We start from the raw sequence: 20,457 nt of genomic DNA, 5'->3' as shown, positions 1-20,457 counted from the left end.
GCTCTAGCCTAACCATTAACATCACAAAATAATTGGAAAGGACAGATACACCAGAAAGCTAGCTCTGAACCTGCAGTGGATCTTTCTCTGAGCATCAGATATAATTTTGCAGAAAGAGCCTGGATGGAGCATCAGAAGATCTGCATGCTCCTTCTAACAGTAGCACTTAAGTCTCCAAGTGACCTTGGACAACTCACTTAATTGTTTTGAACCTCCATTTCTTCATCTATGATTGAAGCTATAATCCTACTCCACCTGTATTACAGGGTTGTTGTAGGATTCAGTGAGACAGATTAAGTTTATGAATATCTCTATAAATTATAAACATGTTATAGATATAAGATACCATTGTTAAGGTTCTAATCCAGCTTTCAGTGGTTCAGGATACAACGTTGGGCAACTGATAACATCAGGTTTTGCGATCATTAATGTAGCAAAACACCATAGAAACTTCACTCTGATTTATTCCTAATAAGCTTTCTTAAAATATTTCATTTGGTTTGTCCAGTAATCAGTCAGCAATACAAAGAAAGGAAATGCTTCTAAAACTACCAGCTCAGGTTTAAGAAAATAACATTGAGAAGGAGTGATTGCTGAAGATCATGCTCTTTAAATTCTAGAAAGTTATTTCAATCAGTTTTTAAAGTCTTATAAAAGAAACTTAGTGAAGCTTCTAAATGTTTGAAATACTAGAGTGCTGCTGCTGCTAAATTGCTCCAGTTATGTCCAACTCTGTGCGACCCCATAGACGGCAGCCCACCAGGCTCCTCCGAACCTGGGATTCCCCAGGCAAGATTACTGGAGTGGGTTGCCGTTTCCTTCTCCAATTCACGCATGCACGCCAAGTCACCTCAGTTGTGTCCGACTCTGTGTGACCCCATGGACAGCAGCCCACCAGGCTCCTCCATCCACAGGAGTCTCCAGGCAAGAGTACTGGAGTGGGTTGCCATTTCCTTCTCCGTGAAATACTAGACTAACTTACAATATCAGGCATCTCCATTTCACATGGGCGATTCAGTATTCCATATTGCTTAGAGAAAACACAGGCCATGTAGCCCACTCCACTCCACTCCCCTGTCTTCCACCAACCAGATCTAAACCGTGGTTGAAAATACCTGTGAGGGTATTCATTTTAGCAACATTTGCAAGAATTGTAGGTAGAAGAAATGTCTAAAACTAGAGGATTAGATAAACCAATGGATTAAGTAGCAGACTATTAAAATGGAATTAGAAATAATGCATTGGAAGTATTAGAAATGTAATTGGCAACATAGGGGTAGACCATAAAAATGTGGTGTTGAGTTAAAAGAGAGAGCAAGAAAGAGGGAAACTGGGAGAGCAAAAGAAATAGAATGAGATATAAAACCTAAGAAGAGTCTTGTATGTACTATGAATTAAGGAATATGTTAATTTGACATGAGCCTAAAGACGACAAAAAAAAAAAGACGAAAATATTGTTGGACTGCCCCATCTTTTTTAGAGCTTGCCTGTATGATTCTTTCCAATGTATTTGCTGCGTAACGAGGGAATATTTCACAGCTTACCTCATACCCTTCCTGCCGCAGCTCTCCTGGGCTGACTTTTCTCCCTGAAGGGCGAGGTGAATAGCTGGTCATTGACCTCCATGTCCATGTACCCCATGCTCTTCAGTACCATCATCAAATGACTCTCTAGCCTCTTCTCACCCAGTTTTAAACAGCCCGGGGCCTTTTGCCACTCCTCATAGACTTATTTCTTTTGAGCTAGTTTGAAAGACTCTTTCCTTTTAAACTGTGGAATCCTGAACTGGGTACCAGGCTAAGGAAGGCAGGAGAAGACCTCCCTCTTTCTTCACACATGCTTCACAAACCTCAGCTCTAGTCAACTCCAAAGGATGCTATTCTACTATTCACAAAGAGCGTGAAGAACACATAATAAAGTGATAGACACTTCCAGGCATAAATTGTTGAATTAAAGATTTTTTAAAAACAGATTTCACTCCTGGACCAGTAGACTAGAAATTTGGAAAGGAGGGAGGGAATATAAGCACTAGGGAAAATCGTTTGTGTAAATTTCCTCAGGGAGCAAGCACACAGGAAGGAAACAAAAGTACATCAACAAAAACTAGACCATCTAAACAGATCTGTCATGCCCTTTAAGAATTACAGGAAGCTTCCTTCATGATCCATCTAGATCCAATAGCTGGAATGACCGACATTAGTTTCCTGCCCAGTGTACATGAAGAGATTAGAGGGGATCAGTGTCTGCCTTACGTTGTATGTGACTTTGGTTTTGTTTTAACATATAAAGATAGAATAGTTCGTTCATGAATGATCCGACTGGATTTTTATGTTTGATCACTTTTTATCAAAACCACCAGAAGTAAATTGCAAGAAATTATATGAGGATGGGCAAAAGTAATGTGTGTGCTAAGTCTCTTCAGTTGTGTCCAACTCTTTGCAATCTTGTGGACTGTATCCCTCCAGGCTCCTCTGTCCATGGGATTCTCCAGGCAAGAATAGTGCAGTGGGTTGCCTTGCCCTTCTCCAGGGGATCTTCCCAGCCCAGGGACTGAAACCGAGTCTCTTAAGTCTCCTGCATTGGCAGGTGGGTTCTTTACCACTAGTGCCACCTGAGAAAGTCAACTTCTCTACTTTCAAAAGAGCTTCTATCATGTCCTAAACGTGGCCATATGCTAAGAAGAGACTAAAGCAAATATCAGAGTAACTTGACTGTGATTTGTTGATCACAAGTTTCCTTGAACCCCTAGCATTCATTTTGACCTTCTTTTTGGTGCGCCAATATAAATAAACCAGCTCTCTGGCCAGGCAGGACGGATACAATGCTTCCCACAGCAAACGTGAATCATTGGGGAGTGACTTGGCAGAGAGGCCGGAACGAGGAATGGGGAGGCCTGGGTTCACAGTCAGCTCAGCCTCCAACTAACCCAAGATACAGGGCAACTCACCCTACTCTCTTGTGCCTTCATATACTGTAGTCACAGGTGACCAAATAGTATATTGCTCAAGGTCAGCTATTTTTGAGAATGAAAGGAGGCAGTCGTAGCAATCCACTGGAACAACGGATGTTTCAGGCTTTTCCCTCCCGCTTTAAAATTCCATGATAGCTGAAGTAGAGCTGAAAATATAACTGGTTCCTGGCCACCAGACTCCTGCTCTGCTTCCCAGGCTAGGCTGTCTGCACTGCGAGGACCTGTCTACCCCGGAGATGTGTGGAGGAGCGTTCACTGCATCATCTAAAGATCAAGGCACTTGCCCAGCCATGAAAAAGGACAGCCTGATCTGCACCTGCCTGGTCAGGCACTCATACACCCCAGACCCTGCCTGTGTTCAGAATCAACAGCACTGAAACCCTAAAGCCACATCAAGGTCCCCGGCAGGCAGGGGAGGGTATGGGAGCTGGGCCAGGAAGAGGGCAGATGCGGGCAACCCCCGCGTGGGACAGGCTCTTTCCTTCGCAGCCTCCAGCCTGTTCTCCACGCCCAAGGCTGGTGGACAGGACGGGTGTGGTCCGGGGCTGCCTTGGGATCCTCAGTTGCTGGGTTTTTCTGGGGGGTGGGGGGCGCGGCACCACATGGAATGCAGGGTCTTCGTTCCTGACCAGGGGTTGAAACTGTGCCCCCTGCGTGGAAGCACGGAGCCCCTCCTCAGGTGTTGGTTTTTAACAGGCAGGTTAGTACTGCATAAACCACTCTGGGCCACAGGCCAGCCCTCCAACAATTTCACCATGGCATAGCCTGTTCACTTGGCTTTTTCAAGTTGCAGGAAGCCGTCAACAAAATCCAAAACCTGATCTGGGTGACAGATCACGACACAGCCTTAAAATATGTGTGTATATCCAAGAAAAGTAAGCCACTCCACACTGAGAGAATTTAGAAACAAAGATCAAGGGAAAATATTCAGACATGTCATCCCAAGAAGGTAGAAATTCTGTCATTGTTTTACAACCCTATTTCATCAGTGGTGCAAACCTGTCACTTATTTTTTAAAAAAAAAAATTTTTTTGTGTGTGAAACTCTGCATGGTAAGAAGAAGAAACATTTGGCTTCATCAGCAGCATTAAACCAAATTTGAGGGTGCTACCCTGCTGGCAACGGTCTAATCCTTTCCCCAGAGCTTGGGTCTGCGGTCTCCTGGTTCCCAGGGGCCCAGGACGATGCTCACCTTTCCCCTCCTCGCTCACGGCTGTTCTCACCAGTCGGGACTCTGTGCCGTGTGGCTCCTGTATCCGGCAGACTCTGCTTCCCCAGAGAGAGGTTCAGAACACCCCGACCACACCCCTCTTCAGAGGCTGGCCCTGCCTAGTAGAGCTGCCACTTGCCAATAAGAGCTGCAGCAGCCTTTCCAAATGCAAGAAAGTCTATCAGAGTCACAGGAACTAAGGGGACACCTGGACCCAGGCTGCCGGACTGGGTCCCCAAGCGAGGAGGCCCCTCGTCACCAAGCCTGGGCACGTTGCTCTGCCAGTGCCAGCCTTCTGCCGTGAGAAGGAAGCAGGTGGTATTTATAGAGCCCTGGGAGCAGAATTTATTGACTTCTTAATCTCTACTGTAGTGACCTGGTGGTGACTTTCCATTTCTCAGAAAGATAAATGAAAGGCAGCCGTCTCTGAGGAGGACGAATGCATTTAACAAAGAATAGCCTCATTCAGAAAAAGAAATCTCTTAGGGCCCACAATGTGTCAGAAGATCCATAGGGGAAGGGACTGCAGGACTTCTAATGAAAACTCCCAATCTTGGTATCATTTCCCCCAGCAAGTTGCCTGGGATTCTGAGTAATAGGGATTATGGTGATGGTGTTGGTTTAGTCGCCAAGTCGTGTCCAACTCTTTTGCGACCCCATGGACTGTAGCTTGGCAGGCTCCTCTGTCCATGGGATTTCCCAGGCAAGAATACTGGAATGGGTTGCCATTCCCTTCCCCAGGGGATCTTCCTAACCCAGGGATCAAACTCAGGTCTCCCACACAGCACATTTTGCCTAAAACTTTGATTCTGCTGATTACTCCCAGTGGTAATTATATTCAAAGAACTCCCAGATGCGTTATCTTGCTGGGACCTATGTAATATGCCAGGGAGGGACATAACTCATTAAACAATCATTGTCTATTAACATTATAACTTTAATTAGTTTTCCAGAGCTGGGTAAGCAAAGCCCGAAGGGGATGAGACCCTAGAAATGATTGGACTTGGAGGAGAAATGGAAGAAACCACCCGAAACACGGCAGGCGGCCCAGGCCGAGCAGGTGAGGCTCTGTGGCCCAAAGGGCAGCCCCACAGCCGCCCCTGCATGGACACAGGTGCCAAGGTGAGGGCCCCTCAGGAAGGGCAGAAACCACAGGATCCTCTCCACTCATGTTTCTGCCCGAGCTGACCTGGGAATCATGATGAAAAGACCTGTGGTGCCAAATAGACTCATCCCAATGCTGAGAACCCAGGCTAGCTCCTGAAAGACCGACTTGGCCGTCCCCCAGAGCAGAGCGCCTGGTGCATCCGCCCTGATTCTCTTCAATAATTATAATCCCCTGGCTTAGACTAGATATTATGTAGGAAACAAAAGGAAGCTTTAGTTTTGAAACATCCCTTCTCACACTTTAGCACAATCCTTAAATAATGCACCTTTGAGGCTCTGACTAATTCGTCCTGCCTGCCACTGGGAACATGTCTGGGTTCCAAGAATTTGCGGGAAACATGCTGGATACCCTTCCCTGGCTCGAATTGGAAGTGTGGTGCTGAGGACCCAGAAGCAGTGGTCTGGGGATCCCTCATCCTCTGAGGTCCTACCGCTGTCCTCCCTGGTCCCTGGGACACGGTGATGAGGGGCTGGGGGGCCATCCTCTGAGATCCTACCGATGTCCTCCTTGGTCCCTGGGGCACAATGGTGAGGGGCTGGGGGCTGTGTGGCCGAGGGCAGGCCCTGCCCTGTCCACGCGTCTCGTGAGTGGTTTGGGTCTCGCTGGTTCCCATCCCCAGCTGCACAGGAGAATCACCTGCAGAGCTTTAAAAAGTAGTACTGGAACCACACATTCCTGGGTTCTGATTTAATAGGCTGGAGCGGGGCTCAATCCCAGGTACTTTTCTCCAGGTGCACAACCACTGCCTTAGATGATCTCTGGGGCCCTTTCAGTTCTATAAAACTCCACAACCCTGATGGTTTGGGCCTTCACTTTATTTACTGAGATAATTTTTCCCCAAAATACTCGGTTTTCATTTTCACTATGTTGCATAGGCAGATTCTTAGAAATGCTTTTAGTTATCTAAAAAAGGTGAATTGTTAAATTATTGCTTGTTGAATATAACTGGCTTCTAACACTGCACGTTTAAAGTGTGCGATCTGATCAGTTTTCACAAGTGAGAAATGGTTGCCTAATCACAACAGTGAAACCCATCATCCCCAAACCCTCCTAATCTGCGTAACTGTCTGAGGTAACCACCCAGGTAACCACTGAGCTGCTTGCTGTTACTATAGAATAGCTTGCATATTTTGTCATTTTGTGCCATGCAGTATATACTATTTTTTGCTTGACTTCTTATATCCTTGTACTTGAGTCTTTATTTAGGGTCATGGACTGCTAGGGATCCAGAAAACGAGCATCCAGATGAGAGTTGCGGGCAGAGGGTAGGGGAACTACATGGAAAAAGCTCTTGGATTTCCCCAGATTCTTAAGCACCAGACTCTTGATCCAAAAGGAGGAACTATGGAATTCCGGGTTTGATCCCTGGATGGGGAAGATCCCCTGGAGAAGGGAATGGCAACCCACTGCAGTATTTGTGCCTGGAGAATTCCATGGACAGAGGAGTCTGGTGGGCTACAGTCCATAGAGTTGCACAGAGTTGGACATGACTGAGCTGCTAACACACACACATGGAATTCACATCATGCTTCATTCCTTATTCTAGTCCTATGCATTTATGAATATGATGTCTAATTATAAACCCCCTACTACCTGCTCCCCCTACTTCTTCCTTCCCCAATCCCCAGTCCCTGTGTTTTGTTTTCTGGACTCTGGTTATACTTAACCCTACTGAACTAAACACACTCCAGGGCCCTGCTGACTGTCATTGCTACCTCATGGAAATTTTTTTGCATTCCTCGTCTAAGATCTTCTCACCTAAGCTTTGTGGTATGTTGTGCCTTTTAATTATTATTCCACTTTACTTAACAATCTGCCTAGATACCTGGTGCTCAAATATCACAAAGTTACATTTCTGCAGCGCCCCAGAGCATATTTATTTTCATCTTAAACAAGATCAATGTTTTCATTGTTATTACTGATAAGAATTATGAGAACCAGAAGTAACAAACAGCATTGCAGATTCTCAGCAGAGCCACCTCTAATCAACCCAGAGACACCTCCCCTTTTGGAAATGTTGACTCCTTTTGGGTCAAAAAATATTTTTAAATCATACTACTTCTGATTTTAGACTAAGATGTAGAATAGCAATATGGACTTCTAAAGGATAGACATTCATATGCATTGAGCACAGTCCCTCAAGCGCTGCTTTTACTGTGTCTTTCAGAGATAGGAGAGAAAAACAAAAACATCTCACCTGCTAGCCAAAAGGTCAACACAGACTCCCCCCAGCACCAAATCCCCCTCCACCCCCAGGCCAGGTTGCAAACGTCTGATGCCTCACACCCCTCAGTGTTCTCTGGCTCCCTGTTTGGGGCCAGCTCTTTAATTCTCCCTTTTGCCTCTACCTTTTCCCATCAGAATAGCAAACACGGTCACGACAGCATTTCAGTGCAGTCTCTACACAAGTTCATTCCTCTGCCCGAAAGGCAAACCTCTGAAAGTTACTTACGTGGAAGCAGCAAAAGCAAGCCCTGGATTTGGATGCTGAGTTAGCTGATGCCAGCCTGCTTAAATAGCCGGGTTGGCTGACGCAGGCTGTGGATAGCACGTTTATTTACGCCTGTGAGTGCACGCTCAAGCAAGGACCTGAAAAACCTGCAGCGTGGGCAGGAGGAGGACAGCCGAGAGTTCCGTCTCTCCTGGTTATTCAGGTTTGGTATTCAGGCGGTGACTTCTGAGAGTCTCATGGAACTGCCTTCTTATCCCTGATCTCTTTCTTGGCAAAGGAGAACCCTTCACCAAGATCGGATGAGAGAGGTGCCGCTGAGAGAAAAAGGAAGAAATGCAGGACCCTGGACCCTTGGCCTGAGCTCCTTGTTTTGAATGGACTTCAAGTTAAATGTTGCCTCATTTCAAAGCTTAGTGAGGTTGATTTTGCAGCTCCGTGAACTGGGTGACAAACTAAAGGCCTGGGCAACGGCCCAATCAATGAAAAGTTTTTTTTTCTTCAGGCACAGAATGTACAAATAACAGTTATAAGGGAGGATCAGGCTAGGATGATACAATGTGAGGTCCCCTTTGTAAAAGATTTTAATTTCTTTCCCTCTGCATCTAGACTGTCCTCCCAGTTGTCCCTCCTCTCCCTTTGTTAATGAAATTCCTAGCTGAGAGTTGCAGGATTCCCCATGAGAGCTCAAATAAATAACCAGTGTGTGAGCAAGGCTGTGGGAAGATGCACTTTCAGGGCGCATGTCCTGTGGTTTGTGTGGCCATCAGGGTGAGGGTATGTGTGTGGGTGTGGGGACCCAGGTAGTCAGTGTTTATCTGGATTTTACAGCTAGATACAGGAGTTAATAGTCAACTGCATGACACTAAACACGTTAAGTGGGTTTGATTTTAAGAGGATGAAGGAAGGGAGACAGGGTTTGGTGAGATCATTTATGAGAGTATCTGTGTATATTTGCTGCTACATAGACCATACTGGTAAGTACCATCCAGATAAACACAACCTATATTTTTCACTTCACTGGAGAAAGAAAAGGCCCACTTGATTCTCTTGGGAACAGCGGCTGTAGGTGAAAGAAGAGCAGCAATCATTCAGAATATTTCTTTCTCTCTCGGAAAAGGGGGATAATGGTCATAAAACATGTGTGGGAGAAAAGCGGAGACAGGGAGCCTAGCCCACCCCATCCCTGGTTACCAGAGGAATTCTTTTGTTTCTCCTAATTCATTGCCTAACTTCTGACTGTTCTGTGGCCAAATCTGGATTCTCGCCTCCCAGGATTCTTGAATACAGGGTCTATGTCATGTTCATATTTTGACACCCACAGTGCCTGGCACAAATTCTTGTGACAATGAAGGTGATCATCATCATCATCTAGAATCTAGAGAAACTGACTACGTGCCAGCATCTGGGCAAAATGGTTTACAGAGAGTTTGCTTGCTTATTTAATCCTCACAATTCTATGAGTTAGGTTTTTTAATATCATCATTTCACAGATGAGGGAACTGATACTCAGAAAAAATTAAATGACTTTCCCAAGGTCAAAGTAAGTGGTAGAGGTAGAATTTGAATCCCTACCTCTGGTTCCAGCGTCTGGGTTGATACTCAGGATTGATTTGAAGCAATAGTTTGAAAGTCGCCTAAGAATGTTTTCACCTATTCTTATTTGTTTACTTGTTTATCATGGGTCTCCCAGAATGTGATTTCCTTGAGCTTAATGACCTCGCCTACTCGTCCAGTCCTGTAACCCCAGCACCCAGCACAGTGTACGGAACAAAGCAGGTGCTTGCTCAGTAAATATGCGCTGCTTGTTCAGTTTCTAAATTCCTCTGAAGGTTGTGCATCCCAAGAGACAGAGAGTCTGACATCAGCAGAGTCTTCTCTTGCTCCAGACACATTTCTTTCGCTCTTGTATAATGAATTGGTTTCAAGCTGTTTCTCTTTATCCAGTGTATCATGGAGATGAAACTGAGAGTGGCTGAAGCCATAGAGCAGTTTTACATCAGTTAAGAACTCTGCATGCATGTGGTTTCAGTTTGTCCAGTGGTGCAATGAGGTCCTTAAGACCCAGACTTTTTCTGTTTTCCATTCTGTAGCCTTCAAGTGGCAGTGTTAGCACCCCTCATGGCGGCAAGGTTGCCGCAGTAGTTTGGTACATTTCATCCTTAGATGAAGCTGAAGCTCCAGTACTTTAGCCACCTGATGTGAAGAGCCGACTCACTGAAAAAGACCCTGATGCTGGGAAAGACTGAGGGCAGGAGGATAAGGGGGCAACAGAGGATGAGCTGGTTGGATGGTATCACTGACTCAATGGACATGAGTTTGAGCAAACTCTGGAAGACGGTGAAGGACAGGGAAGCCTGGCGTGCTGCGATCCATGGGGTCGCAAAGAGTCCGACATTACTTAGCGACTAAACAACAAGACAGGTAGGAGGTGATGTGGGCTTTCTCCTTAGTATCTCTCTTTGTCAGAGAGGAAGATCTATCCAGAAACCATCAGCAGATTTCCAGTTATGTCTCCTTGCCGAGAAGTGGATCAAATGAACACCACATTGGCTAAATCCATTATCTGCAGAGAGGAAATGAATCACACTGATCAAAGCTTATCTCATGAGCCCAGAGGAAAGGTTCCATATTCCTCAGACAAGTTTCCCTGTTATCTAAACAAAATCAGGGTTCAGTGAATAGAGAGGTAGTAGAGAAGTGCTACCTACAGCTCTGTCGATCTAAGAAGTCCTTTGAAGTACGATAACTTCAACGGCTTTAGTGCTTAGGCACCATCCAGGCCTCAAAAATTGGGTTTTCAATTTGTGTGGGTGTGTTTTAAGTGGGGGCTTCCCAGGTGCTGCTAGTGGTAAAGAACCCGCCTGCCAATGAGGAGACATAAGAGATGCAGATTCAATCCCTGGGTCGGAAAGATCCCCTGGAGGATGGCATGGCAACCCACTCCAGTATTCTTGCCTGGAGAATCCCCATGGACAGAGGAGCCTGTGGGGCTACAGTCCATAGGGTCGCAAAGAATTAGACAGAACTGAAGCAACTTAGCATGCATGTATGCACCTGTTTTAAATGAGAAAATCTTGCTTTGGCTCTCAGCAGAATCAAAATGATTTCATCAACCCACAATTAAGGGAAGTAGCTGACCACAGTGGTTTTTTTCTATAGATTTAGATCCTAGGTCTTTATATGACCACTGATTTTCTGCATGTCCAAGGAATAGCATACAATCTATTAGCATCTCATCTTCTCCTATGTCAAATGGGGTTGATGAAGCTGTTGACTTCTTAGAAACATCAAGTTCAATAATGCAACTAATTATAAAAAGGATTGCAAAACAAGATGTGGGGGGGTTAAGGCTCAGTTTCCTGCTCCTCCTCTTGTCTATTATATTTTTTATATTTTGGTGAACAACATAATCCCACATGTTTGCACCTACCTCTGCCTGAGAGCTGCAGCTATTGCCTGGGATGTGTGAATTAGAAATATATGGTTGATACAGTAATTCTCACATGGTTTTTTTTTTCCTCCTGGTGGTTAACAGACTTCAAATTAACACCTGCAGATGGGTAATTACTTTCCCTTGCTTTGCTGTTCTAGACCTCTTCCCTGTGGTGAGCTTCGGGAATTCTCTGTTGTCAACATCAAGAGAATTAGGCTGGCTCTCAGCCTTAGCGCCATCTTTTGAGAAACAGCAGAGCGAAGTGGAGGAAAGAAGTGAAAGTGCGGGCTAAAGCGCAAAAGAAGAAAGATGAGGCAGAGGTCCAAGTAAACTTGTACACCATGGAAGCCACCAAAGCGGAAACAAGAGAAGCCAGAGGCCAGGGACGCTGGTACAAGTTGCTGAATTGCCTACTATCTAGAACTTGTCTCAGTGGATCTGGAACATCTATGGCCATTCTGATCCCCTTGACCACCTTTGGGAGACTCACCTTGTTCACATCAAAGCCGTCCCTTTTGTTCCTTTGCCCTGGACCTGTGATACTCTGGGCTAGTTCTCTTCCCAGTTGTGGCTGAATGTTAACATGTACAATAAGTCATCTCTTTTGCTGTCTTAGCAGAAGGAAAAAAAGAGAGAGAATTAGGATAAAGGATGAAGTGAGCTAGATGTTATGCTCTACAAGGAAGGAACAATGTCCGGGAATTGGTTAAAAAAAAAATAAGTTTTTGCCGAGGGTCTGGAAAAATAGTGGAAAGGAAAGAGTATGGGCTTCTGAATCATACAGACTTGGATCCAAGCCCCACCTCTGCCACTTTCGATCCATGTGACCCACGGAAAGGTGTGTAAATTTTCTCAGACTTAGTTTCCTCAGCTGTAAAATGGGAATAATGATGCTTACCTCGCAGATTTGCCATAAAGACCAGATATAATAGAGGTAAATTATCTTAGCATAGTGCCTAGAACATGGTATGTGATCAACAATTAGTAGCTACTGCGAATACTTAAAACAGGACCCCAGATTTTCCTTAGTCTTCTTTGTGGAACCCACACATGGTGGGTATAAAGTATTTGAGCCTAAAACCCCCAAGTACTACAACAAACAAAGGTGTTTGGTAGAGTCACATAGAAGGCAGTGATATCCAAACAGCTGTTCTCTTCCGATCCAAATCTAGACATCACTGGGTGCATCCCCTTGTGAATGGGGAGCGCATGCGACTGAGCAATACTGCAGAGAGAGGTCATTCCTTGGGAGTCAGGAAACTATCAAAAGCATTTAAGAAAATTCACTGTGAAGGATACAAACTTCCCCAAGGCCAAAATCTGACTTGTACAGAAGCAGATGGGGAAGGGGGGGTAACTAGAATACAGAAGCATACTTGCTGGAAGTTCTGCCCTCAGGGCATGAACTTGTAGACAGAGAGACTGAGAATTCTCTACAGGTGATGTGGAAGTTCTGACTCCTGCGTGCCCTTCCTGGTCCAGCCTGTCCAGGGTGCAGAACAGAGCAGCGTGGGAGGCAGAAAATGATCTGCCAATGACCGAGAAGCTGGGTCCAGAAGAGGGTGCCAGTTGGCCTGGGTAGGAGGTGTCTCCCTTGGCTGTTCCCATCAGTGGGTGTCACAGCTTCCCTGGTGAAGTGGGGCTGGCGGTTACAACATAACCACACTCTGTTCGTTGTAGTTTGTTGTATACCTAATGGTGATTAGGTCATTCTCTCGGTGAGCCATAGGTATTCCATCCTCAGTGTGGAATCCATCCTCTTACCTAATCCATCTCCATACAGAGTTCTGAGTCAGTGGATGACTGGGGGCGAGACTGCTGCCGCCTGTAAGCAGCACCCATTTACAAAGTGGCCTGGGTAAGGCTGTTCCCTCTGGTGTGGCCTATGCTGCCTTCTCTTATCATTCCACTTAGTTTCATCCAGAGTCTAATGAATGTTTTCCTTTGAAGTCCCATTCAGCTAATGGTCAGAGGGGGGAAGGCCCTTGGTAATGAGGAGCATCACCCTGTCCATGGAATGAGGATGGAGGGGGCATCTCTTCAGCCCAGATGCCTTGTTTCAGCCCTGACTCCTTCAACATGAGGACCTACCATCCCTGACATGAGCTGCAAGAGAAGCAGCGTGGCGACTTTCTCAGGGTGGAGCCTCACTGGAGAGGCTTCCTGATCCGTGAATAATGGGAAGATGTTGCAGGTTGGGGCCACCTCAGCCTGCGTGTAATCCCCTAACACATGGGGTGAGGAAAGAGTCCCCACACCCACTACTGAAATTTCAGGGATGGGCCCTGTGCTTTTAGAAAGCAGGTGGTGGGGAGTGGAGTAAAGAAAAGCAAAACCCTTAGGTAAAAACTTGCTTGACCGGGTGTCCAACCTAGGCACAGTCCACGTTCCTGACCACTGCATGGGATGATCTTTACAGCCACTTCTTTTTTAAAAAATAAATACGTCTATTTATTTACTGATGGTTGCGCTGGGTCTTGGTTGCTGCCAGGGCTTTTCTCTAGTTGCGGTGAGCCCGTGAGCCACAGCTGTTGAGCCGATGGGCCACAACTACTGAAGCCCACACGCCCCGGAGCCAGGGCTGCAGCCTCCTAGCAGCGACGTGCAGAGCCCCATGAAGGAGAGGAAGAGCGGCCCCTCCTCCTCCCCGCTGGCGCCCCCAACTCTGAGCTCCGTCTATTTGAGACACTTGACTTCCGTGAATGATTTGAGTTGGGAGCAGAGAGGAGGAAGAAAGGAGAACAGAGCTAACAAAAATATGATGTTTGAAGACAAAACAGAACAGAGAGATCTGCATGTTTTATATAGTGGAGGGAAAAGGGTTGAAAATAATAATTCAGGCTAAAATTGTGGGTCAGCAGAAGGGAGGGGAGAGTTTTGGCCAGAAGCTACAGATCTGCCTCCTCCTGCCCCCTCCTCTCCACCCCAGAGGCGCCCGTGGATGCCCCGGGGCTGGCCGCGTTGCCAGCGCTCGGCTCCTCTCCCGCCTCAGCCGTGCGTGAGCAGAGAGTCCAACTAGGTGATCTCTTCCAGGCCCTTTCTATTTTAATCTTCTGTCCTCCAAGGAGACAGAGTCAGGCCCAGGTGAGTGGAGAGCAGGGACCCCCAGCAACTAAAGTGGGAGTATGGCTCCCCCACTTAGGGCTGAGAGGAGACTCAATACCCAGGCACAGTTTTACTACTTGTTATAACATGGAAACCCGCCACTCCCTTATCATTGGTAAGTATCCACTCCCTGGTCCTCCCCCTCAGTAACCTGGGACCCCCTACCCTCCCAGGATGCAGGAAGGAGGGGGTAACACCTGACACAGTGTGTTGGGGGGGGGGACCACCCACTCAGGACTGGGCTCCAGTGACAACACTTCCACCACGTCTTTAGTCAATCATTGTTTAGTCTGCTGTCATCCAGGGAGACATCTTGAGAGAGAAAGCCTGGGGGTGAGGGTGGTGGGAGAAAAGAGGGAAGGGACTGTAGATCATCCCTGAAAAAATATGCTGTGGTCTGATTTTGTAAACGAATTCAGCTCAATCCTACTCTGTGCATTTCAGCAAAAACCTGCCTCCTCCATGGCCTTCTCTGAGGTTTCTGTAATGAGGCCCTGGCTGTGCAGTGGGCAGTGATTTGAGGTCTCCTGTAAGTGTCTCATGATGTGAGGAATTGCAGTTAAGTGCTGGTGCGTGCTCTTGTGTCTGGCTTTCACCTCTCTGCAGAGGGAGATCCCGGACTCATCATCCCAGTGGTTCTGAGGAGCCTGCAGCTGGGTGTCCCAAGCTGATCTCCCAAATCCGACGGCCCTGACTTTGTTCTCTGACTCAAAGGGAAATGAACTCTGCATTTTGCATGGTGTCCCATCTGTTCCAAGGTCAGAGCTCAGTCTGAGGATGATTCAGGGTTCCGGGGAAAGGCTCTAGAGACCTGGTTCAACCCTTGGGCACACAATCTTCCTGCCTTTCCCAGCATTGTCCTGGTTTTAGCTCTCAGCATCCCTTGTCCCAGAAAACCCTCTAGTCCTATGCAGTCTGGTATGGTCACTTGACCCTAGTTCTTTCACTTCAGCTAAAGTTTCAAAATGTTAGTCCACTCAGCTGTGTCTGACTCTTTGAGACCCCATGGACTCTAGCCCGCCAGGCTCCTCTCTCCACAGGAGGCAAGAATACTGGATGGGTTGCCATTCCCTTCTTCAGGAGAATTTCCCCACCCAGGGATCAAACCTGGGTCTGCCCCATTGCACGCTGATTCTTTACTGCCTGAGCCACTAGGGAAACTGGGAGTTTAACCTCTTTGAACATTTGTTTCTCCATATGTGAAATGAGGATAATGATAACAACCTTGTATGGTATTTGAGGACTGGGGTTGATATCCACCCAAAGATTGTCCAGGAAGAAAAGAGGATTGGGTAAGAAAAACTATATCCTCTGGTCCCAGAAGGAGTGGATGTCTCGTCTCCCCAGGTGTTTTTCCTTTTCCAGGTGTAGGCGTGAGGATAGCACTTGAAGATTCTGGAACAGTCTGCGGAAAGTCGTGCAGGCCCTGGCTAATGTGAAAGGGCAGATTAAGGGCTCTCCCAGCTCTATGATTATCTGATTAAGTGTGAATGGCAGAAGCAGATGCCTGTTTGCAGAAGTCACTTTTAGCAGCTACCACTTCGGAGGCACAAATAAGGGATCATGAAGCCTTTTCAATTTCTTTGCTGCCCCTTAGCTATTGTCTGCAAAGTGTCTTACCTAATAGTCATGTTCCGAATATCTCCTGGTAACTACTGTTTCAGGGCTGAAAAAGGAAAAGAAGTCAATGTTTTCAAAAGATTCCTTTGTGGCATTTGCAGCACAAGGATGGATTTCACAGGCATCTTAATCCCTGGCAGATGGCTGAGGGCTGTCTTGGAGACCAGAAGCATCCAGCAAGAACTTGGATGACAAAAGAAAGGCGGGGTGGTGGGGGTGGGGGGTGGGGATTGTGTATTCAAATGCCCTGATAGAAGAAGGCCTTAATCAAAGATGCTATTATAGAAAACAAGCCACAGGCTGATAGGGAGTATTTGGAACATGAAGGTGTCAAAGGAATCCAGGCTTTCTCTGAAAGGAAGGAAATGACTGGGGGAAATGTTCTTTCATTAATGGAGCAGAGTTCTGTCAGTGCTAAGGACAGGAGGTGGCCCTTTTTAGGAGAATCCCAAGGTCGGGGGATTATTTAAAGTACAAACATCATCACCACTCCAGCCCTCTCACCCTCACTGCAAGTGAAATAAGAATCATTACAATTAGTGCTAGGGTCTAACTGAAAATAGAAGTCTTTGAAAGTTGGAAAATTCAGCATGCAAGACTCTGGCACAGTGATAACTAACTAGCTTGTGTCCAAGGCAAGTGTTAGTCACTCAGTCGTGTCCAACTCTGTGACCCCATGGATGGTAGCCCACCAGGCTCCTCTGTCCATGGGATTCTCCAGGCAGGAACACCGGAGTGGGTAGCCATTCCTGTCTCCAGGGGTCTTTCCAACCTGAGGATCAAACCCGGGTCTCAGCCACGAGGGAAGTTCAAGGCAACTGATGGAATAATTTTGCATAGTTAGGACACCTTTGGGGGTAGAAAGAAAAAAGAACTCTGCAATGAGGAATTTACTGATTTACACAAACAGGAGTATAACCAGAGGTGTCAAAGCCAGCCGACAGTACCTCCTTCACATTTCATTCTCTAATAAAGGGGCAGAATGTCAAGGAGAGCAACAGTGCTGGCTTTAGGGGGTGTACAAAGCTGCCCCCCAGATTCTGGGGAAATCTGACAAGTAGATGTTTCTAGGTTATCAGATCATCTTTTCTCCTATGTGCCTTACTCTTTTCTAAAGACAATTAAAATCTAGAACAATTAGTTTAAAAGTCAAGAAATTTGATTATCAGAGTAGCCTATTAAGCCATACCCATTAGCAGCATGGTGCTCAAAGGACAAAGAATCTGCCTACAGTGCAGGAGACCCAGGGTTGATCCCTGGGCCAGGAAGATCCCCTGGAGAAGGAAGTGACAACCCACTCCAGTATTCTTGCATCTCCTAAAAACATTTAAATTTTAAGGAAAGGTTTTCATTAAGGCTGTTAATGCCATTAGAATATTTTAAGATTAAATGTCCTTTTTGTTAAAATGTAATGATCAAATGTTGTCTATGGGATTTCATTCCCTCCCAAATTTTCTATCGTCCTAACACCACTAGTTATGTAACTTCACACGGCATAGAATTTTCCACGACTTTATCCTCCTTGTAACCTGAGTTTCACATATGCAGCAACCTAATTTATTTAAGGAGGCTTAAACAATTGGATGGCATCATCAACTCGATGGACATGAGTTTGAAGAAGCACCAGGAGTTGGAGATGGGCAGGGAAGCCTGGCGTGCAGCAGTCCTTGGGGTCACAAAGAGTTGGACATGACTGAGCAACTGAACTGACTGAAAGAATAATCTATTGACTTTGGGGATTTGATATTGGTCTCTCTCAATATTACACACACATTTTAAATTTTATTTTCTTTGTATGCCTAAAGCAAAAAAAAAAGGCTCATCCCACTGTCTCATTAGGGAAGCCACAAGTCTTTGGCTTTCCTGACCTAGCACTTACCTTGCACTTGTTGTTTTCAAAATACCATCCAAACATTAATAGCCAGTTCCCACTACATCTTTGTAAAATGTGAACATTCTTGCCATTTTTAGTAAAGGACATTGAAGCCAAGGCACCAAGGTGACCTGTGCAAGGTGATGTAACAAGTCAGGAGTAGACGCAGAGGTCTGCCATTCCATGAACTGACGCTTTGTCCAGGGCAAGCCCAGGGGCAGATTCTCATGGCCACATCCTTGTCTGCTCTTCCCAGAAGCCACATTCCCACTTGCCCCCCTTGCTCTGCAGTCATTAGAGGGGCAGCAGGAAAGGCAGGGTTTGGCACATGCCCAGCAAACAAGGAGGATGACTAGCAGATACCCACTGAGAGTAGGGGTGTTATGAGTGTTTGCAGGACTTCCCCTGTGAGGCCCAGAAATCTTAAGGAAAGGCTTTGGAATATGAGTCAGTAGGTGGGCATCGCAGAGCAATTTCTTTGGTACTTACTGAGTAGTGAGATCTGGGAACTTCAGGCCATATTATAATACTACTACTAAAGATATGGAATGTGTTCCTTCTAGTCCTATAACACTGTCATCTTCTTGATCACAGACTCTATTAGAAACAAGCCCCGCCCCCAGTACTTTGGTCTTGTGCTATGCAAAAAACAATAATAGCAACCTTTATTCTTAATTCAAGGAAGTTTCTGCAGGAAAGAGTGCCAGACATCTTATGTGGCAGCCTTTCCCTGAAGACTGGTAGGCACATAATGCCCTGTCGTATTTACAAAGTTCTCAGTTATTTCTCTGGTGAGGAAAGATTGCATGTAATTGGCTGGTCTGATACTCGAGTGAAGGGAAACCAATGGCATGCACATTATCTTGTTTAAGATAATTCAAGATGCCACTCAGACCAGCATGTTCCTCTTAGGCAGACCATTGAAGCAAAATTACATTTACCAAATTACATTCTCCTCTCCTGAGGTATCAAACATACCTTTTCCTTGCTTTTTTCTTTAGTCATTTACTTTAAAACTGTGACTGACTTTTTACTAGACAGAAGTATACTTAGTAAGGTATGCTTCACTTTGATTATATGATACTTTGATTATATGATACTAAGGTGGAATAGCACATGATGTGGACTTCTTTATGAGCAAGAATATAAACTGAGGCATCTCATATTCGTATCAAGGTACCATCTTTGTGTCTTGCACACAAATCCTAAGCATGTGGATATAATCATTTAGACCTATTTTCATAATCAATACTAGGAAATTCATCCTATTTCTCATTTCACATTGGCTGCTGAGTAACTCAGAGCCAAATTAAGTGCTCAGTTTCATTATGTAGTCTTAGTTTAGGTTTTCAGTTATAAAATCTTCACAGTGTTTTGCATGCATGCTAAGTCACTTCAGTCATGTTTGGCTCTTTGCAACGCTATGGACTGTAGCCCACCAAGCCCCCCGTCCATGGAATTCTCCAGACAAGAACACTGGAGTTGGTTGCCGTTTCCTACTCCAGAGGCTCTTCTGGACCCAAGGATTGAAACTGCCAGCTTTGGTAGGCGGATTCTTTACCACTGCCCCAGCTGGGTTGCTTTGTGTTATTGAAACCCCCTGAAACCCTATCAAGTGTGTGTTATCATCCTTAACTTAAAAGAACTGAATCTCAGAGAAATGAAGAAATGTGTCCAAGGTGACAGAAGTGTGCCATAAGAAATGTGCTCATGCTGGTAACAATCAGGGAAGATTTAAATTCCTATCTTTGACCTTAAATCCATGCTTTCCCTTGTTACCCTAGATTCTTCTCTGGAGGAAGTGGGACTTTGCAGCGAAGAAGAACGAGAAGACAACTGGCTGGTCCAGGTGCCCTGACAGAGACCTTTCAGGGGATGGATGGCACACGGGGTTCCTCTCTGACTGCGAGAGTCAGAGCTTCTATTTATAACAGTGTTCTCCCATCACGCACCCTTAAAAACTGGCGGTCACTCCCAACCGCTCCTGTTCCCCGGCTCCCAGCTCCAGTCACTAGTCACCTCATTTCTGCTCTAGCCACGCCTCTCATGTCCTTTCCATCCCATCCATACCTCATGCTAACACTTCAAGTTCACATTACCTCATGTCCAGACCATTTCGAGGGCCTCTTAGCCCGTCTCCCAAGCTCCATGTCACCCCTCCCACCACCACATTATTCCTCAAGAAACTGCTTCCATCATGTGATTTCACTGTTCAAAGACCCTAAGGACTACCCAGGGTCTACTGAATACAGCTCAGCTTTCTAGAACAACACTCAAGTTTCTTTTTAATCTGATTCCAATCTTCATTTCCAAATGTCTTCCTCAGGACTCCTCTGTAAGAATCCTATGATTTAGCCAGGACTGATTCCTTGTTATTCCTTAAACATGCTATTTCCTTCCCCACCTCCAAGCCTGTGGTGGTGTGTTCTCTGTCGTGTCCAACTCTTTGTGACCCCACAGACTATAACCCTCCAGACTCCTCTGTCCATGGAATTTTCCAAGCAAGAATACTGGAGTGGGTTGCCATTTCTTTCTCCAGGGGATCTTCCCGACCCAGGGGTTGAAACTGTATCTCTTGAATCTCCTGCACTGCAGAAGGGTTCTTTACCACTGAGCCACCTGGGC

General features: G+C 45.9%; 1 protein-coding gene and 1 long non-coding RNA gene across 4 annotated transcripts in view; one reads left to right on the top strand and one right to left on the bottom strand.

Annotated features, from left to right (window-relative positions):
• The window catches only part of HOPX (HOP homeobox), a 31,414-nt gene extending 23,208 nt beyond the window's left edge, over window positions 1-8,206 (bottom strand). The window contains exon 1 of one of the 2 annotated variants that reach the window (XM_020890667.2): window positions 7,802-8,206. The gene's annotated coding sequence lies outside the window, so the exon portion shown is untranslated. Of the gene's footprint in view, window positions 1-4,163; window positions 4,248-7,801 lie in introns of those variants that run through there. The other variant, XM_020890669.2, reaches the window with a different exon arrangement.
• Window positions 1-20,104, top strand: part of LOC139032063 (uncharacterized) — a 36,247-nt gene extending 16,143 nt beyond the window's left edge. Inside the window, exons 2-4 of one of the 2 annotated variants that reach the window (XR_011484613.1) lie at window positions 5,127-5,241; window positions 11,393-12,072; window positions 19,617-20,104. This is a non-coding gene — a long non-coding RNA (uncharacterized lncRNA). Of the gene's footprint in view, window positions 1-5,126; window positions 5,242-11,392; window positions 13,693-19,616 lie in introns of those variants that run through there. The other variant, XR_011484612.1, reaches the window with a different exon arrangement.
• The last annotated feature ends 353 nt before the right edge of the window (window positions 20,105-20,457 follow it).

Source organism: Odocoileus virginianus, chromosome 29, assembly GCF_023699985.2.
Source record: "Odocoileus virginianus isolate 20LAN1187 ecotype Illinois chromosome 29, Ovbor_1.2, whole genome shotgun sequence".
NCBI lineage: Eukaryota > Metazoa > Chordata > Mammalia > Artiodactyla > Cervidae > Odocoileus > Odocoileus virginianus.
The sequence above is the reverse complement of the archived record's forward strand: the minus strand, read 5'-3'. Positions and strand labels throughout refer to the sequence as shown.